This window comes from Apteryx rowi, unplaced genomic scaffold (assembly GCF_003343035.1).
Source record: "Apteryx rowi isolate R43461 unplaced genomic scaffold, aptRow1 scaffold_46, whole genome shotgun sequence".
In the NCBI taxonomy this organism is placed as follows: Eukaryota; Metazoa; Chordata; class Aves; order Apterygiformes; family Apterygidae; genus Apteryx; species Apteryx rowi.
This window is the reverse complement of record NW_020450716.1, coordinates 3,580,288-3,589,092: the sequence shown is the minus strand read 5'-3', so window position 1 is coordinate 3,589,092 and position 8,805 is coordinate 3,580,288.

Below are 8,805 nucleotides of genomic sequence, written 5' to 3'. Positions count from 1 at the left end.
AAAATTTGTTAAAATATCTTACACACTTTAATAGGTACTGTTTAGTTACCTGGTTAGTTTAATTCAATATGGAAAAAATACTTAGTTTTTGCTTTGAGATGACAAGCAGAAGCCTTACAAAACATACTATAAATATTTTTGCAAACATTTCTACATCACTTTCCAAGTGTCAGGCGAGAGTTCAGCAGTCTACTGCTCAAAGAAAAAGTGCATAAAATCTGAAAATGCAGTAACTATCAAATGAAAGGGAAATATTAATAATTTGCAGAAACTGAACTGAAAACTTTTGAGGATATGTGTGTTTATATCAATTTCCTTTTTTCCTCAGAATAAAAACAATTAAAAATGAAAACAGGGAATGCAGAACAGGAAAAGACTTCATAGGGAATGTATTAGGGATACATTTAACAAGCAGCATTAAATGTGATCTCTCACATTGCTTCCTTTCCAGAGAAAGTGTAGATATGTAATTAGAATGAAATTTAATCAAATCAGACTCAGAGGTGTCTTTTGGGGGTTAAAAAAGTCCTGATTTAAGCAACTGCTTTTGAATATTTTACTAGGACCTAACTGTATATTTGGGTATCTAAATTCTTTAAACAGAGTGGTTCATACTTGATTTAACAAAAAGAGACCTTTGCTAGACTATCTTTCGTGGCTCTAACCCACCAGAACTACGACAACTTTTCCTCTACRTTGACCTAATGTTTGTACTGAGTGACTAAAGCATTCTGGACATCACACTGAGTAGTTTCTCTAGTCAGTATTTTCAGCTGCCTGATGCTTTGTGCATGACTAAAAGCCTGTGAGAGGAAGTTTCAACCCTGTCTGTGGAAAATTCCTTACAAATTTGCCAAAGTTGCTCTTTGGGAACTAAGGAGGTGAYTAAGGTCACTACCAGCTTTCCAGAACAAAGCTTTGAAATTCTTTCTTATATCCATTGTCATTCTGCAACAAATGGGAACGTATCTGACTTTACATGGCTTTTCTCCCTCTGGTTACACCGCTTCACAAGGTTAAAACATCATCCACAGTGCTGTTTTCTGATCCTGCCTCACTGATATTTCAGATCAGAATATTTCTTTAGTGTTGTAGTTCCCAGTAAGAAATGGTAGGCAGCTCTAGGGTGCAAATTTATGTTTTCTCTTAGGATATGCAGATAAATTACTTGAAAACATCTGAACACTGCTGCAACAGTTATTTTTTCTCACAATTAGCAGAAACCATGGAATGTTTTCACTGAGAGAACATGCAAGACAGGTTTTGGTAGAACAACTGATCACCAAAAGCACAAGAAATGGGCATGGCAGCTTTGCATGCTACTGCTCTGTAGAAAACTCAATACTAAAGAAGAAGAAGAAAGAAGGAAGAAGGAAGAAAAGAAGAAGAGGAAGAAGAAGAAGAAAAAGAAGATTAAAAAACTTGATCTCTTACAATGTCTCCTTTACTATATCTTTTATAACTGGGAGATTCTGATGTCACTTTTGGACAAAACACAAAAGGAGATAAAATGGGTCAGCTGAGGATTAATTGGGTAATTTAAACTGTTTACCACTCTGAATGACAACTCACCAAGCTAGATCTCAGTTGGAAGTAGAGGACAGACTCAGTAACCTTGTAAATGTTTCCCACAATGTTCAGCAAAGCTCAGTAGCATCTCGGCTTTTAGCACTTTGCCCATCCCTAGTAACTCTCCTTACAGTTTTCAAGGTGAGGAGTCCTCCCTGCTTTAAGTATTCTGGGGCTATTAATAACAAAATACCATATCTGTAACAGATGCTCAAGTGCACTTTTGGACAGAGGTGTTACAGACACAGAACTGTCGCAGCAGCATCCCATCACAACTCAGGCATTGCGTGCCTGCAGTTTCTGGCAGTGCATTGCTCTAAAATATGGGAAACCACCACTATCAGCCAAGCCTTGTCCCTCCCTGTTGAGTTTCACCCCACTACCATTAGTCTGGTTTGTGCCACAAGGACACAAGGCTGCATGGAGAGAGGTGCAGCTGCCCTGGTCTGGTTGAGGGGGGAAAAGATACCTCTCCAGGCAGTACCCTCAGTGCTTCCCCCCTGCCTACAGGCTCTGTGTGCCTACAGGCACCTGTGGGACAGCCAGTGCTCCTAGGCCTGGAGCCACCTTCCCCAGGTGTTTCACTCAACTCTTGATCCCCTGCTCAGCAGGACAGCCCAGTGGGGGACACCGTGCTCCTCTCAGCCACACAAAGGCATGTAAGGTTTCTCTCCGTGGGAGTCCTTGTGGGCAAGGCTGGCCCTGCTCTTGCTCCTGGGGAGGCAGAATCTGGAGGATTGGCTGGGGAAGGGGAAGGGAGTTGCAGACATGTTGCTGTCCCTGACTGCTGGTGGTGCAGTGCTCCATGGATGGGTTGGCAGCTGGCTGAGCTCACCTGGGACCACTCAACTTGTTCCCCTGTCAGGGGGCTTGCAGTTGGAGAACCAGAAAAGAGACCAGCAGGCACTTTTTTTTTGAGTTGCAGTTTGCATAAAGCTGGTTTGCTGCCAGCATTTCCCCAAAGTGGGTAAGGCTTCTGGGTGCTGCCTTTTCAGAGGGTCCCTGTCCTCAGCCACAGTGAGGGAGGAAGAGCTCCAGACTTCATGGAAACCTGGCCCCTGTAAAATGTTGAAACTCCTTTTTTTGTTTTTAAAAATCTTGGCTAAAGATGTGTACTGCATGAAGCAATGTGCGTCTTTTTAAAGCAAAAAACCTAACAGCTTCCAAACAGCACTTTATCTTAAACCACTAGGGAGCTGAGAAATGTTGCAGGCTGCTGCACACTGTATGCATTTCAGAGAGGATGAGCACAGCATTATCTAGTTCAGGTGTTTTCTGTAATTGTGATTTATTAGGACAACTCACAGTGTTGGGTGACTAGCACCTGTGTGCTCCCACTGGGTTGGTGTTAGTGCTCTCAGCTGTGATATGAAACATATGGCTACACTGGCTAGTTCAAGATTTTTCTCTGCTTTGTAGTCTTTTTTCTGGGTATTTTTTGGCCTCTGCAGCATTGAAGGTGTAGTTACAAACAGCCTTTAAAGGATCTGGAGGCATGATCAGTGTGCCAATTTTATCCATCCTCCCAGGGCAGAGTTATCCWCATGCTCCATGCAGTACGTGGAAGTCAGTGTGGGTCACATGGGCTCGGGTTGCACTCGCAGAGCTTAGCTTACCCAGGGAACAGTTCCTCCTCAATTGAGAGGTGAAAGGAGAACTATGGAGGGCTGCCTTGCCACAGGTTGACAGCTGTAAAAGGTGCATAACAGACAGGCAACGTCTAATGCTGCCTCCAGTGTGGATGGAGGAGTGAGGTGGCCTCCCCGCTGTTCTTGCCTACCGCATTCACATTTGTTTCCCATATTTTCCCTTATGTTCCTGTATCTTCCCTTCCTTCAGATCACAAACCAAGCAAGAAGCATCTAGGCCTTGGCTGCTTGCTTTTGGACTCTGAAATGATCCCGTGGGGTAATGGTCTCTGAGGTGCTCGTAGGATGGTTATGTCTATGTGCCACGTGCCATGGGTGAACTTCCCAATGTGCTAAAAACCAGCAGGTAACGGCGACAGGTGATGCAGCTCAGCAGTGTCAAGGGACATCCAGGGGGGTTCAGGGTCTTTGCAACTTTTGCATTCATGCCTCAGGGTCAGGCCAGCAATCTGGTCTGTCTCAGCTCTCAGTTTGTCAGAATTGGGGCCGATATTTGTTGAGGACGGCTCTGCATTGCTGGCTCTGAAGATCTCATGCTGCATGTGCCTGTGCTAGAACTGGGCCATAAATGGAGACCACAGGTGGATTATTTCCCAAATGTTGCTGTCAGCCTTTGGGCCTCATCTCCTTGGCTGGGTGACTCCCATCAAAATCTAGAACTGCAAGGGAGGACTTTTAACCCTGGTAGCCATGTAACTTCTGTGCTAAAGACAAAATTGGGGAGCTGGGGGAGATTACAGGAGACAGGTCTTAACAACAAATGGGAATGTGGCTAAAAGCAGAATTAATCAGCAGGCAAAAAAATATGCATCTTTATCAATCGATGAGGCTAAAAAAAYTGCAGTCATTTGACAGCTGTAAGTGATGTATCTCTAAATAATGGAAATTTTGATCACTGAGAAATCCTGACTCCTGCAAGCTTGACAGAGAGTAATTAAGAGACAAGCTCAGCAGTCAATAAATGCCCCATGGGATTACAGGTTCACAGTAGATCCATAAGATGCAGTCCTTTGACAAAGGGCCTAAGAGGTATTAAGCTAATCCTCATTTGTTTTGCAGTAGCTTATCAGTCATAATATGGGGCTGGGCCCTGTGCACATGGCATAAACAGTCACTTACGTATTTCCAGTATTCTGTGTTTTCCACTGAGCCGGTCTTCCAACTTTCTCAAGAAAGTTAACGGATTGTAAATAATCTTTACTAAACCCACAGACTGGTGGCGGGTAGCTGCACAGGAAAGATCACCCAACACTAAAACAAGGCCGCTTCTGGAATGAAATGCATTAAAGCYGTTGAACAGCATCAGTCAATATTGTATTTCTCTTTTATAAACAATTAGAATGCATGCCTGCTGCTGCCAGGATAGAGATCTAATGAGAACATTTGCTTTCTTAATAGATAATCTCTAATCAGGCTTCACTTGCACTGCATATTGCCATGCAGAAAGAAAGGCAGGAAGAAAAATTTGTTGGGATATGGTGAAAAGGTCACGGTAATCATATTTGCTGCTGTGTCGATATGTAAGATTGCCCTGTGCTTAGCCCTCCTCCCTCAAGACAATGAAGCTTTCCCAGTCATGGAGTGAATTTACAAGTAGCATCCAAAGCTAAGGAAAATGTTTCTAGCAGTACAGGTTTGTCTGAAGGAGGGAAGGTGCTTTAGAAAAGGGTCTCTTTTTTGTTTTAAACACATCTACGTATACAGAATATTAAGAGTAGTATGGCTATGCATATAGCAGACACACCGAACTGTATGTGCATGGACATGTGAAGTTCGATTCTGCTAGTGCGGCGTATGAGCAGCCTAACCGGCGATATAAGCACGTTGTGAGGAGGGTAGACAAGGTCACAGCTCTGAACCACAAAAGCACTTGGCTGAATGCTTAAATACCAGTGGGTTTTTAAATGCATGCCTAAGTGTTTGCCTTAACTACAGTTTTAACTAGCTGAAATATTACAAAATATTCTATCGAATCAAGGTGGGAGACACAACAGTCTTAAACTCCTGTGCAGGCATAACACCGTTCCGTCGGTGCTCAGAGCGGTGCTCATGGCTCACGTTTGAGGGGCATTTAGGGGGTGTGTCAAGAGCAGGGAAACGGCATCCACGGGGCAGTGGGTCACCGCTAGCCTGAKGCAAAAGTGAGAGGACCTGGTGTGAAATAATCACCATTTTAACTGGATTCATGGCACAATTGCTTGTAATTATGTCACAAAACTGAGAGGAAAGTCGTGGCCCTGAGAGTGGATGTCCTTTAAGTTCCTTCATAGAGTCATATTAATCTTTTCTGTACTTTCTTAAAAGGAGACCAGTTAGTATGAGATTCACAGGCCACCAAAGCAGTGGCTTTATACTGCTTAATACAATAGTGACTGACAAAAAAACGGCTTGGAGGGACAGGTTGACCTGATAGGGCTAATTCCTTTCTGGACTGCTAAAAATGTCAAGGGAGAAAACAGAGCAATGGGTTAGGTTAGTGGTCTGTAACTGCTTGGGGGTTTTGGAGAACCTGCATTTGATAGGGTGGCTCACACCTCAGCTTCACCCGGTCTTTGGGGGAAATTTGTAATTGAGAGGGAAGCGGGATTTTATAACCTGTTATCAACCTGTCTTCTGGGATCTGGAAGGGAAGGGCAAAGCCAGACCCAACGGTGTGTGTCACTTCATGAAATCATACCAGGTTAGCTCCTTTACACTAAGTATAGCATGTCAAGCTGCCAGCCAAGTTTGTCACCAAAACTCCCTGATATACTGCAACTCTTTCAAGCTGCTAACAACAAAAAAGGGAAATTAAAAGAAGGACCTAATATGCTTTATTTATTGTTTTCCCACTAGCATATATTTCTTCCCAGACAGTGAAGAGAGCTTTTTTTCCTCCAGCACCTTGTTATAAGTGACAGGCTGTAAATACTGTCAGGAAAGTTTAAATACAAAAAGCAGCTAAACAAAGCACTGTCTCTTAGTTTCAGGAAAGCATTAGTAGATTTGGAAAAAATGAACTTGGAATTCTCTATACTCAAGGTCTAAGCCACACAAGAGTGTTCCTTTAAAAAAAATGAATGGGCCTGATCATAAATCTTGTATCACTTTAAACCTATTCATTTAAAAATATCTTAGCTGAAGGCTGTGGATGGCAGAGTGATAGAGTTATTCAGATTGAAAAATAATAACCTGCTTTTCAATCATAATCTTAGAACATTAATGGTGGTCTGAATGGCCTGTTTGTAACCTGAGGATGACATAAATAAATGAAACACCTTGGGAAGAACGAAGGGACTTTATTATAAGATTCTCTATGAGCTCTCAGGGCCAGGGGTTGTTTTTCTTAATTATTGCTTAGCAACACCACATGTTACTGCAGTGTGTAACAGAGCAAGCTTTCCAAAAGCAAGCACTCATTTTAGAGCACTCTGCTACAGTCACTTTAAAAGAGACTGTTCTTCTTCCTTTCCCAGAGGCTCAATACCCTGAATGTTATGAGAGAAACTCATGGAGGATAGATACAGTCCAGAAAAAATGCTGGAAAACAGCAAAAATAATTCCAATCTTTAAAGGAAGGAAAAGAAGAATCTAGAGAGTTACAGGCCAGCCAGTTTAGATTCCCTTGCCTGACAAGCACTGGCATAAATTACCTATTTGCAAGTAGATGGTAGGGAATGAGTAAGAGCTGATACGAATCTGTCAGGAACAGGTCTTGTGAATCTGACAAAGTTCCTTCTAGAATAGTGTAACAGGCCTTGCTGGTGAGGGAAGGGGTCCTCCATCCTGAGTTTAATAAGCCTTTGTCTGGTATGACATTTCCATAAACAAGCTGGGGCAAAGGCTAGGTGGCCTTTACTGTAAGGTAGCTGAAAGTGCAAAGCTGTCCTGTCAGCATCTTTTGATAGTGTCCTCTGATAGTGAATCACTATCAAAATGGGGCGGGGGGTTGTACAAGGGTCTGTCCACAATCTGGGTCTCCTTTATGAATGTTTTTTAGTGAGTGCATTTGCTAAATTTGCAGGTATCATTAAGCTGGTTAAGGTAACAAGCACGATTGGGGAAAAACTGTAGAAACTGGAAAAAAAAACAGATGCAATTCCAAATGGGCACAGCCCTRAATGTAGGCTGGACTTATCAGTTGCCTGTATCATGGCAGGATTACTCACATTACCTATTATAGTCAAGGTATATAGCAGACTTCATAACAGGGTGCATGAACAGCAGTATTGCCTTCAAGGCATATGAAGCAGTTTTTCTGTGCAACTCAACATGGGTAAGACTTCAGGTGAAATATCACATTTGGTTTGGGCATCATGTTTTAAGAAAGATACAGAGCAATTACAGAGAGCCTGGGAGAAAGCAACAGTAATGGCGAGAGCTTTAGAAAACTTGACCCCTGTGGAAAGCTAAATGAATTGAGGTCTCTTCTAGCCTGTAATAATATCAAAATATATCACTTCTGAAGCAGAGCTTTTGGAAGTAATACCATTCATTTCAGATTGACCTTGCCATGCAGTGCAGTGTAAAAGCTCACTGGGGGCTGCACAAAGTGGTGGTGTGGGGAAAGAGGTATTTGTCCACTCAAAGATTTTCACATAACTTTCTGCTTTTGCAGAAGAAATGGCCATAAGGCCAAGGCAGAGGTGGTGGCAGTGCCGCCCCCAGGCTGCTGGGCTTGGGGGCAGCCTAGGGCAGGTCGCTTGCTCCCCTCCGCAGCCCCGTGCTGGGCACCCCCGGGGGCTCTGCAAGGGCAGCTCCCCCACCCACTCGCTGCCCGTGAAGTGCATGCATGGAAATGCTGTCATTGCGCCCGTTTTCTTTCGCAGGCAACCTCCAAACTAAGCAGCTGGCGCTAATAAAAGCCACACGAACAGTAGGGCTAATTGCAGGGACAACATAGCAGAATAAATGTGTATGCTTCATGTTATTGCAATTTAAAGGAACTGCTTGTTGGGGGTAGAGGTCGGGGGAATCTGCTACTAATGCATCACTGTTCAAACAGTGAGTTCTTCATTAGACTTACTTCTTCCTTTGTTATTAAAACACCTTGCTCAAGCAAACGTTCCAACACCAAAGCACTGGCTCTGTTTTTGACAAATGTGCTCTAGTGTTGTCTTTGTGGTCAAGCTTTGTTATAAATCGAACTTTCTTGGCTCTAATTTTGAAGCAATTTTCATTTTGAAGTCAGGAAATGTTTTATTGGTATCAGGAGCTGGAGGATACAGCAGGGTGACAGTCAGTGTCCCCCTATTCACTGATCATTACTTTTGTGATTTTGGTTTTTCATTTTGAAGATCTAGCACCTGGAGCCATGTTATTACATAAGAATCTCTTTTTTTTTTTAATGAAAAAGAGAAGAAAAGGAAAAGCAAGTTTCTCACAGAYAAGAACTTGAAGTGTTCCTTACAGTCTCAGAAAAAGGAAGGTAAGTAAAAATAACTCATTGCTTAATATCTTCATATTTAATATATTTTGTAGTCATCATTTATGAGCTCATTGTATGAATTTTTATTTTGGCAGTCTGGATCACGGTTTCTAAACCACTGTGCTCAGTAGAACTGCAATTTTYGCTTTGAAAGAAAAAAATAAATATGCTACTCCCAGA